The sequence below is a fragment of the Nelumbo nucifera genome, chromosome 6 (assembly GCF_055504915.1).
Source record: "Nelumbo nucifera cultivar China Antique chromosome 6, China Antique-T2T, whole genome shotgun sequence".
Taxonomy (NCBI): domain Eukaryota; kingdom Viridiplantae; phylum Streptophyta; class Magnoliopsida; order Proteales; family Nelumbonaceae; genus Nelumbo; species Nelumbo nucifera.
The window spans coordinates 51,539,291-51,561,304 of record NC_142654.1 but is presented as its reverse complement, the minus strand read 5'-3'; the positions used below and the strand labels follow the sequence as shown (position 1 = coordinate 51,561,304).

Sequence of the window (22,014 nt, the reverse complement as noted above, 5' to 3'; positions counted from 1 at the left end):
CTTGATTTCCATACTGTTACTCTGCTCGGACTAGCATTGCTCTATAACTGCTTGGCCCGACTATCCACCATTTTCTACTGACTTGAGCATCAGAGTATCTACCTGGGGATAACTTCTCATGCCTCTAACTTTTCTTGGTTTCAGATCTTGGAGCGCAACTTCTTCCTTCCACCTTGGCTCCGCCTAGTTGGCAGGATTATCTGATTGCAACCTCGGTTCAAGAACTACCTCTGATTGAGCAACATCAGATTGGCGTCGTCTGCAAGTGACTTCTTTCACAAATGACGAAGGGGAAATGATCTTCTCCCCATGTATAGGATTCCCAATGATCCAGGTCAAGGCAAGATCAATGGCATGGATCAAGCGCCGCTCTGACAAGCTTAGGAGGGCCAATCAACGTTATCGCCCTTCGCACGCATAGAGCCTTGGAAAGTGAAACAACACTTCTGACAACCCGTTTCGGAGACGGGATCTGCGTTGAACCAGCCGGTCCGTCCAAAAAATCGGCCCAACCTCAAGTCACTCACTCCAGACTAAATGCTCAACCAAACTTCAACTCCATGTTCCTCAGCCGAGAACCAAAGAACTCTTCCATGCCACACCGCGACAGAGCACTACACTCCTCGACTTCGGAATTGGGGGAGTGGTGTTAGGGATATGGTTGAGCTGGCCCCGGATGCCACATGCCACCTACGTGGCCACCTTATCTTCTCGACCACGTCAGCACTGTGCCACATCTGTGGCCCACCTTATCTTCTCGGCTACATCAGCGCCGCGTCACCTCCACGGTCTATCTTATCTCTCCAGCCACGTCGGCACCACGTCATGTGGATAACTGCAACCAAGACAAGAGATCATCGTACGGATGGGAACAACTTCACTGGGGATTAGGTCTTATCCCGAAGACCTCAGCGGTTAACTTCATCCCGACAACCCCGGAAGCCTCATCCAACCAGGACACGAATGTTTGGCTATAAAAAGGTACCCCCCTGCTCAAGGTAAAGGATCCAACTCTTGATTTCCATACTATTACTCTGCTCGGACCAGCATTGCTCTCTAACTGCTCAGCCCGACTGCCTACTGTTTTCTACTGACTTGAGCGTCGGGGTATCTTACCCAGGGATAACTCCTCAGGCCTCTGATTTTTCTTGGTTTCAGATCTTGGAGCGCGGCTTCATCCTTCCACCTCGACTCTACCCAGTTGGTAGGATTATCTGACTGCGACCTTGATTCAAGAACTACCTCGGATCGAGCAGCATCAAAATAGAATAACCATGTTGAACAAGTTTTACTTAACCTTATCCTTTTATTTGGATTTCATTTTAAATAACTTTGGGAATTTGGGAAATCTTTTAATGGATCCCACTTGATTCCATTGAATACTTGTGGGTATCAAAGAGATGCACTGAATTTGTGCATGTGATGTTTAAGTCCTAATGAACTGCTCCAAGCTTTGAGACTTGTTGTGATCGAATGTACGGATTTGACCTGTACTGATGACCTGGCAAGCATGCAATACCTACTTGATGAATTGTGATCTCCTTGACCAATACTAAGTACTTGTAACGAGCCACTTTGCACGGTTTCAGCTGCAAGAATTGCTCAAGCTTTTCAAACTTGTAGTGATCCAATGTATTGACTTGATCCGCTTTGACTTGGCAAACATGATGGAACTACTTGATGAATTTAGAGCTTTTATGTTGGTACTTGTAACAAGCCACCTAGACGTGTTTAAGAATTGATAATTTGACATGCACGTTGGAAGCCAAAGAATTTAACATTTATTTTAGAAATAACCAAAACTTATAACTAATGAAATAATGAAATATTGTTTAAAATAATGAAATGTTTATTTTAATAATTTGTTACAAAAATGTTTTACTAATTTAGTAATTTAGTAATTAATTAATTATATTAATATTTTTAATAATAAAATAAATCACTGTTAATTACTTAATAACATAATTATCTTTTCCATAATATTTGTTAGTGTTATATTTTATTTATTTTACTTTATTAATGATTAAATGTTTCAATTTTTTGTAAATATCACTTAAATATTTAAAATACCTAAATATTAGTAAACATATAAAATTGGGCTATAGTCATAATTAAATTAATCTATATTTAACTATTTTAGTCATAATTAAATTAATCTAAGCCCAAACTTAAGGTTTAAGACTTTGGATTAGACTTGGATTGATCCTCATCCTGACCCAACCCCCTCAAGTTACATGCATCGTAACATTTATAATTGGACTGAACCAAACCAAGTGCAACCCATGCATGCATTGTTTTTGGTTTTTTTTTTAACTATTTTTAGATAACGTTGAAGCTAAAGTAGCTATGAAGGATGGGTAGAGCCGTAAAATGGGCTGTGCTAGGCTGGCACGACACAACCCACTTGTGGCCCACACAAAGTGCTGGCCATGTGTGAGATCTAGAAAGCTCATGGCCCGCTCAAAAGAGTTGGAGTCGCCACCATTTTTAGAGGAAATGAGCCCTCATTTTCGAGTTTGACAAACGGTTTACTAGCCTTGACAGTGACTCTGTTCTCCGCCAAGGAAAGACACTAAACCGAAAGGTTTTGGGTTCAAAGGATTGGGAGAGAAAAGGTGTTAGGCACCCCTCTCTCCAAGCTGCTTGATGAGAGGAGAATTTATCATATTTTGATCCCTAATTACTATGTCTTTTATACTGAATTAGCACCTAATTGGACTCATATTTCTGTTCAGGGCATGAAAGAAGGCATCAAGAGCAAAGAAAGACAAATTGGATGATTTTTCATAGTTTCGACATTGTTCAATGATCTGAGCCTAACTCGCGTCTCCGAACTCCGAATGGGCGGATTCAAGACCCACTGGAAATATAAGAGCAAAAGCCACAACTTTCGTATTTTGGGCTTTCGCTGATTCGGCCTGCATCGAAGTCAAATCCGGTCCTAGAAACACATACTTAAGGGAGTCCACCTTCAAGAAGAAGGTGGCGGCAAGAAGAGGAGATTTCAGCACCATGGGCGAATTCAAGAGTTCTTTCTTCCCCTTTGTTTGCTTTAATTCTTCCATCATGAACTGATTTGTTTTCTTGCTAGGGCTATGGAAAGCCTAACCATGTTACTCAATATATTTTTATCTTCTTGATTTATCCAAGATTGTGATTTCCATATAGTCTATGAATTATTGTGCTTATTGCAATTAAGAGCTTGGCCACCTCTTAATTGATTTGGGTTATGTGAATGAATTGAGAGAGGAATTCACATAACTGACAAAATAATTCATAGTGTGAATTGAATGGTATATAGAGATATATATATACATGATTCATCTGAATTTAATGGTTTTCTTGGACTTAATGCACTTTCATTTTGAGAGCTCTACTCGAGAGATCGTAGGGTTACCTGATGGTCATAGGTTTAGTATATCTCGAGAGAGAATATTAAATAAATTTGGGAAAATCTCAGCTTATGGGAATGACAATTAGTCTTGGATAATTGCACCCATCAATATTCATTACATTGGTTAGGTGGACCTAAAGTCCTAGCGATTTCATCATTTGCATATTCGATTAGTGATCACCCTTGTTTTTATTTTCTTTGTTCCAGTTTTATTTTCAGTAGTTCTTGCTCAATCCTAAATTTCGATTGTCCAAATAATTAGGGAAAACTGTGATTCTAATACTTATTTTGTTAAATCCCCGTGGGAACGATATTATTATACTACTTGATAACTAGTGCACTTGCTAGGGTTATATATTTATAGCTATCAAGTTTTTGGCGCCGTTGTCGGGGATTTAATCCTAAAATAATATTAGAATTTGTTAACCTTGATTAATTTGGACCTTTTATTTCTGTTATCATTTTCTTTTTATTTGTTTTTATTTCTGTTATTATTTTTATTTATTTGTTCGAATTCTGCTGGTTCAGATTTACTAGTGCATGACACGCACTAGATAGGAAGGTTTAGCAGAATTCGACCTTGAGATTGAAAGGGCCCTTCGCTTGTTGCAAAGGGCCAACAAAGGAAAAGCAAGAGAAGAGGTTGTTAGTTGCGAACCAGCCATAGAGATAGAAGGAGAGATGGTAGAAGGAAATTGCACCCTCTTGGACTATGCTTGTCCAAACATCGATGGGGCGACATCCATCATTTGCAAGCCTACCATCCATGCCAATAATTTTGAAATAAAGCCTGCAATAATTCAAATGATCCAGACAAACATTCAGTTTAGTGGGTTACCAAGTGATGACCCTAATGCACACATTGTTAACTTCTTAGAAACATGTGATACATTTAAACATAATGGAGTTAATGATGATGCTATTAGGCTTAGATTATTTCCTTTTTCATTGCGTGATAGAGCTAAAGATTGGCTTAACTCACTGCCTACAGGAAGTATCACCACTTGGAATGATCTAACCTAGAAATTTTTGGCTAAATATTTCCCACCCTCCAAAACAGCAAAGTTAATTAATGATATTATTACCTTTGCTCAATTTGAGAGGGAATCTTTGTATGAAGCATGGGAAAGATTCAAGGAGATGCTTAGGAAGTGTCCCCACCATGGGATACCAATTTGGCGACAAATACAAACTTTTTATAATGGTATTACCCCCTTTAATTGGTCCATTATTGATGCAGCCGCAGGTGGTACAATCATGAGGAAAACTCCAGAGGAAGCATATGACTTAGTGGAGGAGATGGCATCAAACAGCTACCAGTGGAGCAATGATCGAACCAATCAAAGGGGAGTATACCACATAGATTCCTTTGCATCCCTATCTACACAAATAGCCAATCTAAATAAGAGACTGGATAATTTTAGTATTGCAGCCATTAGTACACCATCTAGCATCTCATGCGATTTATGTGGTCAAATAGGACATGCCAATTCTGATTGTCAAATAAATAGTCCTTTTATTTCCCATGAGAATGCTAATTTTATCTCTCATGCTGGCAGGACAAACTACAACCTATATTCAAATACATACAACCTAGGGTGGAGGAATCACCCAAACTTCTCATGGAGTAACAATTAGCAAAAGGCACCTATGGGTTTCCAACCACAGCCGCCCCCACAAGAAAAAAAGAACAATCTGGAGGAAATGATCTCTAAGTTCATTAATGCCACTGAAGCAAGGTTCCAAGAGCTAGAAGCATTGATTAAAAACTTAGAGGTTCAAGTGGGGCAGATTGTAAGCATGTTATCAGAAAGGAAAGAGGGAAGGCTACCCAGCAACATAGAAAGGAACCCTAGAGAGCAAGTAAACGCCATAACTTTAAGAAGTGGGAAAACAGTTGGCGAAATTCAAAGAAAGGACAAGGAAGGTGAAGTGGTCGATCTACAAAAGGAGAATGAGGGAAGTGCCCCTAAACTTAATTTACATGAACTTAAACTTCCTATTCCCTACCCAAGAAGAGTCTTGAAGGCTAAATTAGATAAGCAATTTGAAAAATTTTTAAAAGTTTTCAAAAAGATTCATATTAACCTTCCTCTTCTTGATGTTTTGTCACAGATGCCGAAGTATGCCAAATTCCTGAAAGAGGTAATGTCCAACAAAAGAAAGTGGGAGGATGGTGAGATGGTAAAACTAAATGAAGAATGTTCGGCAATTCTTCAAAAGAAATTGCCCCCAAAGCTTAAGGATCTAGGGAGTTTTTCTATACCTTGCACCATAGGGAATACTGAATTTGAAAAAGCTTTATGTGATTTAGGTGCTAGTAAAAATTTAATGGCTTATTCTATTTTTGAAAAACTTGGACTGCATGGACTAACATCTACAACTATTATCCTGCAATTAGCTGATAGAAGCATTAAATATCCTAGGGGAATAGTAGAAGATGTTTTGGTCAAAGTGGGCAATTTTATTATTCCTGCTGATTTTGTTGTGTTGGATATGAAGGAAGATAGGACAATTCCGTTGATTCTAGGGAGACCTTTTCTTTCTACTGGTGATGCTTTAATTGATGTGCGAAAAGGTCTACTTACCCTTAGAATCAATGGTGAAGAAGTGGTGTTCAATGTATTTAAAACCATGGAACATCCCAACACAATTGAACATGAAATTTATGCAATCGATAGCATTGATGTTGGTGCAACCGAAGTAGACACATCTAAATCCGAAGACACGTTGAAAGTTACACTTAACAATAGTCCTAATCAATTGCAACAAGCAGAGTAGAAGTTTGTACTGAAATCAGAATTGCGAAATTTGACTTCTGAGCCAGATTCTTTTGAAATTACAATTCATAATGCATCTTTACCTTCATCTCACACAAAACCCCTCCCATCTATTGTGCAGGTCCCTATTCCAGGTTTAAACCCACCTATGAAGGATGAAAGGGGGAAACAACGGAAGTTAAAAACCAAGTGGGGTGGACCCTTTAAAGGGGCTAAAGTATTCCCTCATGGAGCGATTGAAATACATAATGATGATGGGAGTACATTCAAGGTAAATGGACAGCGGTGGAAGCATTACATCGAAGGAGAACAACCCATCCACCATGGGTCCGTTCTCTCCTTGAAACCGCCATGAAGGAAAGGTGAAAGTCAAGCTCTTGACTTAAAACGAGTGCTTATGGGAGGCAACCCATTAAGTTTAGTTGTTTGTTTTGTTCAGTTTTCTTTTTTTGAGTGTGTTTTTTTTCGTATCTCACATCTGCAGGATCTCAACAAGGCATTCAGGGAAGTCCTCTTAAATCTTTCTCTCCTTGTTCTTGTTATGCATATTCTATACATTGAGGACAGTGTATATCTTAAGTGTGGAGGAGGATTAAGGGGTTGATAAATTTTTTCGGACTCTAGCATGCTTTAATCATCTTATTAACCCTTCCTTTTGAAATTTCTGCTCCTTGGAAACTTGTTTTTGAATGGTTGCAAACCACCCTGAATCATGTGTCTAGGTGGGATAGACAGGAAAGGATGCAGGCAAATCTAGCTGAAATTTTTGGCTATGGAAGGTATCTCAGTAGTTTGAATGCTCAATGGGCAAGATGCAATACATATTTGACCCTTGTGAGCATTTGGTTTCTAACGGACAAACATGGGTTGATTATTCTAGAACTTGTTTTGTTAGGCATGTTAAGACCACGATAATGAGTTCATGTATTGGAACGTGTTATCCAAAAAAAAAAAAACTCGTGTGAGATGGAGCATAAAATGCACTCACACCGAGAGAAAAAAAAAAGAGAGAACTAGTGTGAGATGGAGCATAAAATGCACTCACACAAAAAATAAAAGGGTGAGATGGAGCATAAAATGCACTCATCCCTAGATCCAAAACCCTAATTCACCTTTTGATGCATTGCACTCATGATAAGTGGTGGAGATGTGATACATAAGCAAGCTTATGGTAATAACATCCATTGTTTTGTTCTGAAGAATCATGAGAGCGTATTTTTTTTGAATCTTGCTACATGTGATTATGAAAACAAAGAGGGCTTACTCTAGCCCTAAATTGCTCATGCGAAAAGATGCCTACTTCCCTTGATTGTCAATCTCACTTGGGGACATGAGGATTGGCGATTTAAGATTATTCCTTGACAAATTAAAGAGGAAAAGAAGTGGACAAATGGAAGGACCATTAATACTGGATCAAGGCATGTAAGAGAACCAATACCCTGTTGAGAAAAATCCAAGACCATCTTTTAGTTAGCTTGTTCTTGTTTTAATTTTGTTTTGAGTTTTGTCTTGCCCGAGGACGGGCAAGAGTAAGTGTGGGGGATTTAATGAGAGGAGAATTTATCATATTTTTATCCCCAATTACTATGTCTTTTATACTGAATTAGCACCTAATTGGACTCATATTTTTGTTCAGGGCATGAAAGAAGGCATCAAGAGCAAAGAAAGACAAATCGGATGATTTTTCACAGTTTCGACATCGTTCAGTGATCTGGGCCTAACTCGCGTCTCCGAACTCCGAATGGGCGGATTCAAGACCCACTAGAAATATAAGAGAAAAAGCCACAACTTTCGTATTTGAGCTTTCGCTGATTTGGCCTGCATTGAAGTCAAATCCGGGCCCGAAGTTGGGGTAATTTCGTAGGAAGGCCCAATCCGTAGCTGAAGCCCAACTCATAGAAAAGCCTGGCTGAAGCCCAATTCGCAGAAGAGGTCTATTACGAATCCAAGAACAAGAAACTAAGAAGAATCCTTCCAGATCTAAATTCTTGATGTAATCTTAAAGAGATAAAGGGATTGAGTTCATTTGATAAAGAGATAAAATTAGAATTAGGATAGGACTTTCTATTCTTGTAAGATAAACTTCAAGAGGAAGTAGGAGACCACCCCCTCCCCTTCAATCTATATAAAGGAGGGAGTGGACCAGCTAAGGTCATCACTCAATCACTCACTTCCTGATTTGAATCAAGAAGCAAGGAGCAATCAGTCAAGAAGGGTTCAAGAATTCAAGAAACTTCAAGAAGAAGGTGGCGGCAAGAAGAGGAGATCTCAGCACCATGGAAGAATTCAAGAGTTCTTTCTTCCCCTTTGTTTGCTTTAATTCTTCCATCATGAACTGATTTGTTTTCTTGCTAGGGCTATGGAAAGCCTAACCATGTTACTCAATATATTTTTATCTTATTGATTTATCCAAGATTGTGATTTCTATATAGTCTATGAATTATTGTGCTTATTGCAATTAAGAGCTTGGCCACCTCTTAATTGATTTGGGTTATGTGAATGAATTGAGAGAGGAATTCACATAATTGATAGAATAATTCATAGTGTGAATTGAATGGTATATAGAGATATATATACATGATTCATTTGAATTTAATGGTTTTCTTGGACTTAATGCACTTCCATTTTGAGAGCTCTACTCGAGAGATCGAAGGGTTACCTGATGGGCATAGGTTTAGTATATCTCAAGAGAGAATATTAAATAAATTTGGGAAAATCTCAGCTTATGGGAATGACAATTAGACTTGGATAATCGCACCCATCAATATTCATTACATTGGTTAGGTGGACCTAAAGTCCTAGCGATTTCATCATTTGCATATTCGATTAGTGATCACCCTTGTTTTTATTTTCTTTGTTCTAGTTTTATTTTCAGTAGTTCTTGCTCAATCCTAAATTTCGATTGTCCAAATAATGAGGGAAAACTGTGATTCTAATATTTATTTTGTTAAATCCCCGTGGGAACGATATTATTATACTACTTGATAACTAGTGCACTTGCTAGGGTTATATATTTATAGCTATCACTGCTATAGCAACCCACTATGGAAGTAATTTAGGCTAAAATTCCGGTAGAAACACGCACTAACGAGATTGTTCAAAGCCCCTAAAATCTAGCAAAAATGTTCTCAACTTCGCCGAGAATTGATTTGAGGTGATGTTATCAGGTCTTAGGTACTAGTTTCCCTAAGACCCTCGCCTCTCTACCTCTTTTTCTCAATTCGGAGGAAGTGGGGAATGCAAATTCCCCAAGATTTCAGAGCTTTAAGCAACCTAAAACTGAACTAAAAGCAAAGAGATGGTGTAATGAGGGGCTTACCTCTAGTGTATGACCCTGAAACAAGCTTTTTAGCAACTGAAGGGACTTCAAATGAAAACTTGAACTAGGCAGGAGCTAGGCTAGGTGTTTCTGGAGTTGAATATGGAAAACAGAGGATAAGACTTGAGCTTGGCTTTAAGGATTCTGGGATTTCAAGCAAGCTCGGTGTGTTACAGGAGTTGGAAAACTCTCTTCCCCTTCAAGCTTGAGCTGAGCCTCTATTTATAGAGAAAACAGAGGTAGATGTGTCTGAAACTCGTTCAACTACAGTGTTTGTAGCTCAGTAGAGTTTTTTCACCGAAATGGGTAAGGATTTTCAGAGAAAGGAGCTTATGGTTGACCCTTCCTTCTTTGTACAACAAATCTTCTCGGTTTTGGGTGGTTTCTCATGGGTTTCGTGCATCCAATGAGGGATTGGGGCGTGCCAGACGTTGCAGCCCCGTATTTGGGGCTGACAGTGGCAAAAAAACGTAAATTTGAAGAACTTTTAATGCTACTTTGTCTTTTCTTGATTTTAAGTAGGGGGCATGTTTGGCATTTTGGGTTTTTTATGCTATTAGGCTCAAAATAATTGGTCCAAGTGTTTTAATGGAGTTAAGTAAGGATCTGACGTTAGTCCCCACCCACTTAAGATCCTAAGTTGGACAGTTGATGTGGTGGTTCAATCGGGTGTGTCAAAAGGGTATCTCTTTAGTTTAATTGTCAAATGGATGAGGGAATTTTGGAATATTGAGATCTATGGCTGACAAGTTTGGATCAACAAGATTTGTTGAAATAGAATCTTTGTTTGATGAATGGTCAAACGAGGGAATTTTGGAATGAAATTTGGTGGGTAGGCATTTTCAAACATCCCAAATCTGATGGAAGTTACAGATATTTGATCCAAGGTGTGGATTGACTAATTTAGTTCAGATCATGGTCTTAGCTTATGGTTTTTCAATCAACGAGAGGGCCTAGAATAGAGTCTTGCTTTTTCAACGGTCAAATGGAGGTGTTTAGTCGTGAAATTTGACGTTATGGGATTCTTTGGGTCAATGAATATGGTGGTGGGGTCTGATTGGTTAGATAAGGCTTGGATAATGAAGGTTTGTGACAAGTGAGCTTTTGATCAATAAGATTCGCCAAATTAGAATCCAGGCTTGATGTTAGGTCAAACGAGGGAATTTTGAGATAAAATTTGGTGGGTAGGTATGGATTAAGATTATGAGGCTGTTGAAAGGGTTTGATCGTGTAGGTATGTACAGATCACGAGTTTTAGGTTTGAGGAGTGTCGTAGTGTTATGTGCGTTGAAATGGGATCTCTGATGTATGATTGGTTAAATCTAGGAATTTGGGGTTGAAATTTTGCGTGATTGGTTGTTTGAGGATTTTTTTTTTTACGTGATGGGCTTTGATCGGAGATCAGGTATGGTGATGTAGCATAATCAAGACCAACAAATGAGAATGAAGTAGATTTAACGGTGGATTTTTGGGCATTTGGGCTAATTTGGTTTCTTAGGGTTTAGGCATGTTTTAAAGTGATTGGTGTGGTCTGATCAGGCATCTAGAATGTAGGAGACGGGTCAAAGAAGGGACTGAGCAAAAATTGGGTGCTAATAGCTGCCCCTCTTTGTTGGAGGTAGCGAGCTGCTGAACAACAAAGAAAAAAGAAGCACCTAGAGGTTTTTGTGAGGGACAAGAGGTTAGAAGAGGAGATTTTGCTGTTGGAATTATGATCAAGGTCAAAGTTGATATAGTGTAATACCCTCGCCTGGAAGGCGTAGTACCATCCCAAGCCTTAGTGGGTAAATGCAACCATTACACAAACATTAAAGTGGTGTCATCCCAGAAGAAGTCATCGATGATTTTTATCTTTATTAATTGGATTTGAATTTGACGATTTCAATATTTGTGACTTTGGGAAACCTGGTTTTGAAAGTTACCATCTAATGGACTTTTGTATTTGATTTGTCTTATTCTCGATTTTTTGATATTTGATAACTTCTGTTGATCATTTTAGTTTGATAATTTCGAGTTTGATTTGATAATTTCAATCTTAATAGCTTAGATATTTGATGAATTTGTTACAAATTTGATTATTTGATTTTGACTTTTGATATTTGGAATTTTGGTGTTTGATTATTTAATGAATTGGAATGTTTGATATTTGATATTTGATGATTTGATATTTATTATTTTGATGAATTTGATATTTGATTTTGATTTGATGTTTGTTGAATTTATTATTGGATATTTGATGATTTGATAATTTGATATTTGATGATTTGATTTTGATTTAATAATTTGATGATTTGATTTTTGATTTGATATTTGATATTTGACGACTTGATGATTTGATAATTTTGATATTTAAAGATTCGATTTTGATTTGATATTTGATTATTTGATGATTTGATAATTTTGATATTTGATATTTGATATTCGATATTTGATGATTTGATTTTGATTTGATATTTGATGAGTTTGATATCTGATTATTCAATGATTTAATATTTGATGAATTTGACGATTTGGTTTTGATATTCAACATTCGATATTTGATGTTTGATATTTGATATTTGATATTTGATGATTTGATTTTGATTTTGTATTTGATGAATTTAACATTTGATATTTGATGATTTAATAATTTTGATATTTGATGAATTTGATAATTTGATTTTGATATTTCATGATTTGATGATTTGATTTTCATTTGATGTTTGATGAATTGATTTTGATATTTGATTATTTAATGATTTGATAATTTTGATATTCGATGAATTTGATAATTTGATTTTGATATTTGATATTTGATGATTTGATAATTTGATTTTGATTTGGTATTTGGTGAATTTGACATTTGATATTTGGTGATTTGATAATTTTGATATTTGATGAATTTGATATTTAATATTTGATTATTTGATGATTTTATAAATTTGATATTTTATGAATTTGACAATTTGATGATTTGATTTTGATTTTGATTTGATGTTTGATGAATTGATTTTGATATTTGATGAATTTTATATTTGATTATTTGATGATTTGATAATTTTGATATTCGATGAATTTGATAATTTGATTTTGATATTTGATGATTTGATAATTTTGATATTTGATGAATTTAATGATTCTAATATTTGATGAATTGATTTTGATATTTGATGAATTTGATTTTGATGATTTGATAATTTTGTTATTTGATGAATTTGATGATTTGATTTTGATATTTGATATTTGACTTTTGATGATTTGATGATTTGATTTTGGTCTGATAGATTTGATGAATTTGATGTTTGATATTTAATGAATTTGATATTTGATATTTGATGAATTTGATTATTTGATGATTTGATAATTTTGATATTTGATGAATTTGATAACTTGATTTCGATGAATTTGACTTTGATATTTGATGAATTTGATAATTTGATTTTAATGAATTTTATGACTTTGATATTTGATGAATTGATTTTTATATTTGATGAATTTGATAATTTGATTTTGTTAATTGATACATGATTATTTGATGAATTGATTTTGATATTTGAGGAATTTGATAACTTTTGATGAATTTGATATTTTTGATCTTTGATCCTGGTATTTGATTCTTTTTGGATTTTATTATCGTCACTATCTTCTTGTTATTTTATTTTATTTTTTTTGGGAAGAAAGTTGTGGGTGCATAACCTTAGAAGAGGGGCAAAGGTCAAGGTTAAATCTGTCCAGTCATGAGTCCTTACATAATCTTGGTCTAACCTTAGTCCCACTGTAATTCTCGGAATTAGGAGGTGTATCAAACACTGAAGTAAGGTTCTTAGAGAACTAAAGAAGAAGACTTTGCACTCATACAAATAGACGAGAGAACCTACTAGCGATAGGATTCCCTGACCTACTAATAAGCTGGACTCATCTCTTTTCTCGTTTTTTTTTTTCTCTTTTTTTTAACCTTTTCTGCCCTTAGTGCCCTGATCTGGGTTTTCAGCAAGCCTGGGTGTTGCCTAATTATTGTGCACCAGAGCCATTATTGGTTTTCATCCGGGCCGGAGAAATTGGATCTTGCCACGACTTGATACTTTTACTCAAAGTGCCATTTCGGGTTTTCACTTTTACTTGATCTAAGTTGACTGGCTCTAGGAGGTATTCATCATCCATTATGCTGAGTATTAGTGCTCCTCTAGATAACCTCTTTTTAACAACGCAAGGGCCTTCATAGGTGGGAGTGAACTTGCCCCTGCACATCTCGAGTATGGACCAAAACTCTTAGCCGTGCTTCATCTAAGAATGCCAACTACTCATAACGTGCTTGGACCCAATTTGTCTTTGGGATCTCTGACTCTAGTATCACACGCAAAGGTGACACTTCCACTTCTGCTGGTAGGATTACTTCCACGCCATACACTAAAGAATATGGTGTTTCCCTAGTTGATGTCCTGACTGACGTGCAGTAAGCCAAGAGAGCATATGGTAACATGTCCTGCCAAGACTTGTAGGTAGGAGACATCTTCTTCAGAATTTTTTCAATGCTCTTGTTTGTAGCCTCTACTGCTCCATTCATTTGAGGTCAATAAGGGGATGAACGCAACTGCTTAATCTTGAAATGACTGCAAAGGGCAGTGACTTCCTTTCCAACGAAATTCTTTCTATTATCTGAGATGATCTCGCAAGGTGCTCCATATTGGGCAATGATGTTGCTCTTGATGAATTGAACTATCTTGGTCAGTGTTGGGTAGGCTATGGACATTGCTTCTACCCACTTAGTGAAATAATCAATGGCAACTAATATGAACTTATGCCCATTCGTTGCAGGTCGCAGCGAAACGACCGTGTCGATTCCCCATATTAAGAAAGGCCAAGGTGTAGTGAAACAATATAGCTCTGAGGGAGGTGCATTTATCTTTCAATCAAAGACTTGGCAAGCATGACATCTCTGCACATGTCGACAACAATCCTCATCCACTATCATCCAATAAAATCCCATTCAGAGCAACTTTTTGGCCAACATATGCCCATTCATGTGAGGACCACATATGCCACTATGTACCTCTTCTATCTTTCTTTGCGCTTCTTCTTCATCCAAACATCTCAACCAAGGTAATCCTGGGGATTTTTGATATAATACCTCTCTTGCTAAGATGAAATGCCTTGCTAGCCTGGCTATAGTTCTTCTCATCTTGGGATCTGCCTCTTCTGGAAATGCTTGGTGCTCCAAGAAATTTTTGATGTCGTAGAACCATGGTTTACCATCTGACTCCTCATCTTCTATTGTGATTGTTAGTATGCTACTTATGTAGGCAAACTCACTATCCCAAATTAAATCAATTGGTTCTACTACCATGTTGGGAGGTAAACGCATGGCTGATCCAAGGGAGGCTAAAGCATCTGCAAAGTGGTTGTCTTCTCTAGGTAGGTAATTGAAGGAAATGCACTTAAACTTTTTGATCAACTCCTTGAGACAGTTATGATACAATGCTAGTCGCTCATCCCATACTTCTCAGTCACCCTTGGCTTGACTAATGACCAAGAAAGAGTTCCCATAAATTTTCAATTCATTGATGCCCCAATCTAGTGCCATTCTAACTATTCTTAGGCATGCTTCCAATTCACATGTATTATTGGTGTTGGGAAAGTCCAAACAGATAGATAAAGGAAAGTGAGTGCCTTGGGGGTCCACAAGGACCATTCCCACTCCCATCTGCTTTGGTTTAATGCTCCATCAAAGTTTGCCTTCCACCTTTTCCCCACTTGTATTTCCAAAATGGTTTCATCTGGGAAACTTGTTAGGATTGCCTCATACTCTAAGGTGGGGTTATCAGCTAAATGGTCTACAATGGCTTGCCCTTTGATTGCCTTTTTGGTCATATACTTGATGTCATATTCAGAAATGAGCATGATCCAACGGGAGACTCGACTAGTAACTACTGGTCTCTCAAACAAATACTTGATGGGGTCCATTCTAGAAATGAGCAACACTGAATAAACTAATAGGTAATGGTGTAGCTTCTGATAGGCCCAAACAAGGGCTAGACATGTTTTTTCAAGCATAGTGTACCTTGTCTCATAGTCACAGAATTTCTAACTTAGGTAGTAAATGGCTCTTTCCTTTTTACCCATCTCATCATGTTGCCCTAGCATACATCCAATGGAATCTTCCTGTACTGACAAATACATAAGCAAGGGTTCCCCAGGCCTAGGGGGAGCTAATACTGGTGAATTGGTCAAGTACTCCTTAATTTTGTAAAATGCTTCTTGACAGTCTTCATTCCATTTCACTGGGGTATTCTTCCTTAGCAACCTGAAAATTGGCTCGCATATTAGTATAAGTTGCGGTTTGAATCTACGGATATATTGCAATCTTCCCAAAAAACTTCTAACTTCCTTTTTTGTTTGGGAAGGAGGCATATCAACAATGGCTTTGACCTTAGTAGGGTAAATCTAAGTCCTTTTTTGACTAACGATAAAGCCTAATAGCTTTCCTGATGATGCCCCAAATATGCATTTCTTGAGTCTTTCAAAGAGATTTCGGAGGTCCTTCAAATGATTCTCTGCATTCTTGGTCTTAGCAATCAATTCATCCACGTATACCTCCAATTCTCTGTGAATCATGTCATGAAAGAGCACTGTCATTGCTCTCTGATAAGTTGCCCCAACATTCTTAAGCCCAAATGACATGACCTTGTAGCAAAAGGTTTCCCATGGTGTTATGAATGTCATCTTTTCTTTGTCCTCCTCTGCCATTTTGATCTGGTTATACCCTAAAATTCCATCCATGAAAGAGAACATTTCATGCCCTGCCGTGTCATCAACAAGAATGTCAATGTTTGGCAAGGTAAAATCATCCTTGGGACTAGCTATGTTTAAATCCCAGAAATCCACAGACATCCTAACCTTCCCATCCTTTTTAAGCACTGGTACAATGATGGCTAACCATTCAGAGTAGGTTGCCACTTTTAGAAATCCCACTTCGAACTGCTTCTTAACCTCTTCTTGAATTTTCAGAGACCACTTTGGATGGAGCTTCCTGAGCTTTTGCTTTACTGGCTTTGCATTGGGATATATGGGAATCTTATGTACCACTAAGTCGATGTCCAATCCTGGCATGTCTTTGTAGGACCATGCAAACACGTCCCTAAATCTTTTCAACAATTCTATTATGTCAAGTTTTTGCTTTGGGATTAAATGGCTCCCAATTTTTACCAAGGATACTTTGAGGGATCTCCTCCTTAGGATGTTCCTCTTCTATTCCCATGAGAGCAAAGTCTAACTCAAGGTCAAAGTCATAGGCTGGTGAGATGGATTCGGATTCCTATAAGATGAAAAGAAAGAATAAACATGGGAATTGGAATTGGACCAAAAGGAAATTTAAAAAAAAAGCGGCTAGGCCCAAGCAGTGAACCAGGGTTGCCTATGTACCCTTTTTGTGGGGGATCAAGCCATTCGTTGTTTAACAAAAGGATTTTCATTTCATTTCAATCAATGGAGTACAAAAACTAATTTCGGGATTGAGACACAAGGTAGAAAGCATTGACCCCTTGGTCTAAGAATTACAACTTAACAAACCTCAAGAGAAAGGGCCTCTGGGCCTAAGGTAGTTGGAGAAGACATCCAGTTATGAACAGGCTCTTGCAAAGGGACAATTGACTGGGCAGGGTCTTCCATGAATAAGCCTTCTATCGTACATTCATCCCCATCCAAGGATTCCCAAATGGCACGATCCTCGAGCTCATCAATTACCTCTAGTCCGATAGGGATTTCCACCTTGCCCCAATCGATGTGGCAACAAGGCATGTAGATTACCTCATTATCCTTTTCCTCCTATGCCTTTGATCGAACTTCATATGAGCCATCATTCGGAGGGGTGGTGCTATTCTCCCTTAAACTTTCCTTGCCTCTTGAACATTTTCAATGGAATTCACTTCTTCAAACTAACAAGAGAAGAAACCTAGCCCTCCCTCTATGTGTTGAACTGATGATTCTGTAGCTGGTGCAATCTAATTGTCCCCAAGGATTGTGATGAGTCCATTATCATGGACCAACTTTAATCTTTGGTGGGGGGAAGATGGCATGGCTCTAACTGAATGAAGCCAAGGTCTCCCCAGTCAGATGGAATTGAATCTGATAATTAACCCTTCCAACCATCACATTTGGCCTAATTGAATTGTCAAAGGCCCTTACTGCAATGGGTCTCTTCTTCACATCATGTATACCCATTCCAAGTTTTTGTAGTGTTCTGAGAGTACAAACATTTAAACCAGACCCATTATCCACCAAGATAGTAGGGACCCTCATTCCTTTGCAAGTCACTGTGATATACATCGGAAGATTGTGAGTAACACCATCTACTAGGATCTCATCATTTGAAAAAGGTTATGACTCGAGGAGCCAGAATCATGCCAACCATCTATGCTAGCTTTTCTGGTTCTATACTTGGGAGGACAAGAGCCCTCTTGAAAACTTCCATAACCTAGTCCTTGTGATGTTCTAAAGACAATAATAGCCCAAGTATTGAAATCTGTGCTTGTATTTTCGCTAGATGATCCACTACATTGTATCAAGACTTTTCAATGGCCTTTAGTAAATCATCCTTCTCTTTGACTTTGCTCTCTTCACCTGGCTCCTCCCCTATCTTCGCCTTTCCTTTATCAACTGCCCCAGTCACTTGCCTTGGGGGTAAGAATCTTCCAAATCTTAATAGGGCTCCACATTCTGAGTCAGTTCAATCTGCTTGTGCCACCACAGGCTCAATGTAATAATTCCATGGGACCTTGGATGAATTTTCTCTATAGAGTTCTGGGTAGGGAATGACAAAGGGTTTTTGCGGGAGGTTGTCATTGGATACAATGGAAGGGGTGAAAGGGTTATTGGTAGACTGTGTAGAAGGGACTAGGATGCAGAAAGGAGGTCTGGTAGTGCAAATGGGGTCGAGAGGTGGTTGAATGCATGGCACATGTACTATAGGTAGGGCCCTTATAGGAACAATCAACACTGTGGGGTCCATGAAGTGCCTATTTTCTTCGATGCAATGAATGCTATTGCTTGGTCCTGCTCCGTGTGGTGGCATGGGATTTCTAGTGATCCCCATTGGTTGTTGCTTTGATTGCTCTGCTTGAAAGGTGATGTGTCCATTGTCAATCAACCTCTGAACTGTATACTTGAGTTGCCAACACTTATCGGTCACGTGCCCTAGGCCTTGGTGGTAGGCGCAGTGAGCATTCTCATCGTACCCTCTTGGCTTAGGTTCCAATGGCGGCTTTCATGTCAACAAACTCAAGTACCCTTGTTTTACCAATGCAGGCAATAACTGAGAGTGAGGGTATGGCAGGGGGTAAACTCTATCCTCTTCTCTTTCTAGATACAAGAGTTTTGGTTAGCTGCCATCGGTGGCTACTGGGGAGTGGGTGGTTGGTATGGTCATGGAGCTGGCACTAGATGAAATGGTTGGGGTGTGACAAGTGCTAGCGTTGATGGTGTAGGTAAGTAAAACAGTGGTTGGGGACTGCTAGAATAAGTGGCTACAAAAAAATTAGGCCGAACTTGTTGGTGAGGGGATGGGGAAATAGCATGCACTTCATTCTCTAACTTCTTCTTGATGGGGGGTTTTCTGGCAAAGGTTTGGGATGATCCAACTCCCCCAATTGAGGGATTAATTCTTCCTTTCCTTATGGCCTCCTCGATCCTAGTGCCCCCCCTAACAACCTCATTAAAATCCTTGGCAATCAACATTGAATAATATGGTTCATCTAATGTTTTTATGAACATCCTTACCATTTCTTCCTTAGGCATCGGATACCTCAGTTTTGATGCCATTTCCCTTCACCAGTATGCATACTCAAGAAAATTTTCTCCTTCCTTCTGTGAGAAGGCTTCTAAGTCGGCTCAATTGAGAACTAGTTCCATGTTAAAGGAGTAATGATCCAAAAAGGCTTCAGAAACTTGCTTCCAAGACTTCTTCTTTGCAGGGTCCAACATGGTGAACCAGGTTCGTGCATCTCCTTTCAAACTCTTTTGTAACACCTGGATAAGGAGCCTCTCATCTGATCCGTATTGGAACAGATCTCCATAGAAGATTTTAAGGTGGGATTTTTTGCACCCTTTTCCATCTTACTTTTCTAGTTCAGGCAATTTAAAGTTCTCTGGGAGTACTGCATCAGGGTATAAGTACAATTCTTTAAAGTTTGTAGTTCCCAGGTTATGAACCCCTTTTAGCTTATGGATTTCTTCCTTCATTTTCTCCCTTTCCTCCTTCATAGGATCGCTCGCAATTGAGGCTGGCTTGTTTGGGAGGATAAACTGGGAGACACGAGGGTCTTCTTCTTCAAAGTCATCAACTTGGTTGACTATTGGATCTATGGGTTTCTTGGTGAAGATGATAGGTTGTGGTACCTGCAATGAACACGAACGGGGTAGGAATCCCAACAGTGGTGGGGATGGCAAAGGTTTGAGCTTGGGTAGTGGTTTGGGGGTTGGTAGAATTTCTTTCTGAGAGTGAATCCACCCGAGCAGACATTTCTGAAAGCTCTTCTTGAAGATGGAGAAATTCACTATATGAAACAATAGCAGGTGTAGCTGTCTCCACATTAGTTGTGTCCTGCTTCCTTGAGTCCTCTAAGGTCGTGCCTTCAGTTGCCATGGTGCGGGCGAAGGAATGGGTCATGATTCTATTGGTCCTCGTGTTGGCCTGGAGTAGGTAAAAAATTATTCACTGGTTGCAAGAGAGAAGATAAAGAAATTGATTTTCAACATTTGATGAGATTGATTTGACTTTTTTTATTATTCTTTATTTTTTATTTTCCTTCTTTTTTGATTTTTGATTTTGATTTTGGTGATTTTTTAATTTTGATTCTATTTGATGGGTTAATTTGATGAACTTCCTCAATTTTGATATTCGATGAATTGGCTTGGAGAATTTGGTAAATTTGATTTTGATTTTTGATGCTTTAATTAGATCAGTTGATTTGACAACTTAGCTTTGATTTCGATCCTTTGATTATAATATTTTCTATTTGATGAGTTGATTTGATGCTTTGATTCTGGTCTTCATTATTTGATGAGTTAGTTTTCTAAATTTGATATTTGATGAGTTGATTCGATGAATTTGACGATTTAGTATTTGAGAGACAATAATGGCCTAAAACAAAAGATAACTCCTTCATTAATGTTCATTACATCCACTTTTTCCAAAAAGAAAAGGAGATATAACAATCTTGATTAGCTAGAAGGAATGTCAATGCCATAGTAAGTCGAGTATCGCCATTTGATTTGCCACTTGCATTGTGTATGCTTCCATGCGGTTGACTAACTCTTCATATCTGATGTTGGCACTAGTAGCCTCATTCCTAGCTTGATGGATCTGGCGACAAGTTTCCTTGGTTTTGACTTCCAACCTTTGCTTCTCTTAAAGTGCCTCTGGTAATTTCTCCATTGTTTCAAAATGACTTGCTTGGGCTTCACTCAACTTTTTCCTTTGACTTTCCAATCTCTCTTTTAATTCCATCATTTCCTTCCTTAAATCCGACTCTTTTATTTCCATTTTCCGCTTTTACTTGATATGCTCTCTTATTTTCTTATAGAATCATTGTGCTTCTCGATCCTTACTTCCTGCTCCTCATTTATCCTGTTTTGCTCATGAAGTTCTAGTGTTGCTTTCAAGTATGGATTATCTAAAGGGTGCTTAAGAGATTCCTTTGATATGGTACCTTTGGATGGAGGCCTAATTGGGGTGGGGAGCTCAGGCGATGGCACTAGGGGTGACGGGAAACCTTGGCTGCACACCCAATCCCTGTATGTATGATCACACATCGGCTTGGAGGTTGGCAATAGGGTAGAGAATTCCCTTTTACTGGAAGGCCAGTGCTCTTTGAACCTCCTTTCCATGTTCCCACAGTACTTGATAAAATCAACCATGTCCCCTTTGATGTCATCGATGGCTGGAATGAACTGTAAGAAGCCTAGTTGCCTTAGGACTCGTACTGGGACGTATGGTGGTGATCAATATAAGCCTGCTAGAACCATGTTCTGTCTTCCTTCTGTGGCTAAGCGAGGTTAATTGCACCCTTCTTGGATAGACAACCCAATGTTCCAATTAACCTTTCCTTCTGTGGCCCTTGGCAATAACACCAAGTTTTGTTTCTTTGTCAAGGATGTTGCTTGTGGATTAGTGCTCAATATTTCTTATACCTTGTATGTGGGCTGAGATAAAAACTTTCCAGTGTGGATGACCAAATGTGGCAGATATTGTATCAACCATAGCTGCAAGATCTGGAGAGATCTACAGAACATCCATGCTCTATGTGTCTGCAACATGGTTAGACCCCTCAGAATTTCTACTAAGATCATGGAACCAAGGTGACTGATGATGCTTCTTTGATTTGATGCAGTACTATGACTAGTCTTGTATGAATCCTTTTGCGGTCAAGTGGGAAGAGGAGATGTCCTATGATGGCCATGAACAAGGCATTTTTTTGTCCTTCCCTATTTTTCTCTAGCTTATCTGATTTGAAGACTTGGGTGCTACGGTTTAGAAAAAAACTGGACTG

The 22,014-nt window shown here is 38.4% G+C and overlaps 1 non-coding gene across 1 annotated transcript; it reads right to left on the bottom strand.

Annotated features, from left to right (window-relative positions):
* Positions 1-4,456: 4,456 nt before the first annotated feature.
* On the bottom strand, positions 4,457-4,563 carry LOC148791045 (small nucleolar RNA R71). The gene has a single exon (XR_016078072.1). It is a non-coding gene; the product is annotated as a small nucleolar RNA R71 (small nucleolar RNA).
* Positions 4,564-22,014: the final 17,451 nt, after the last annotated feature.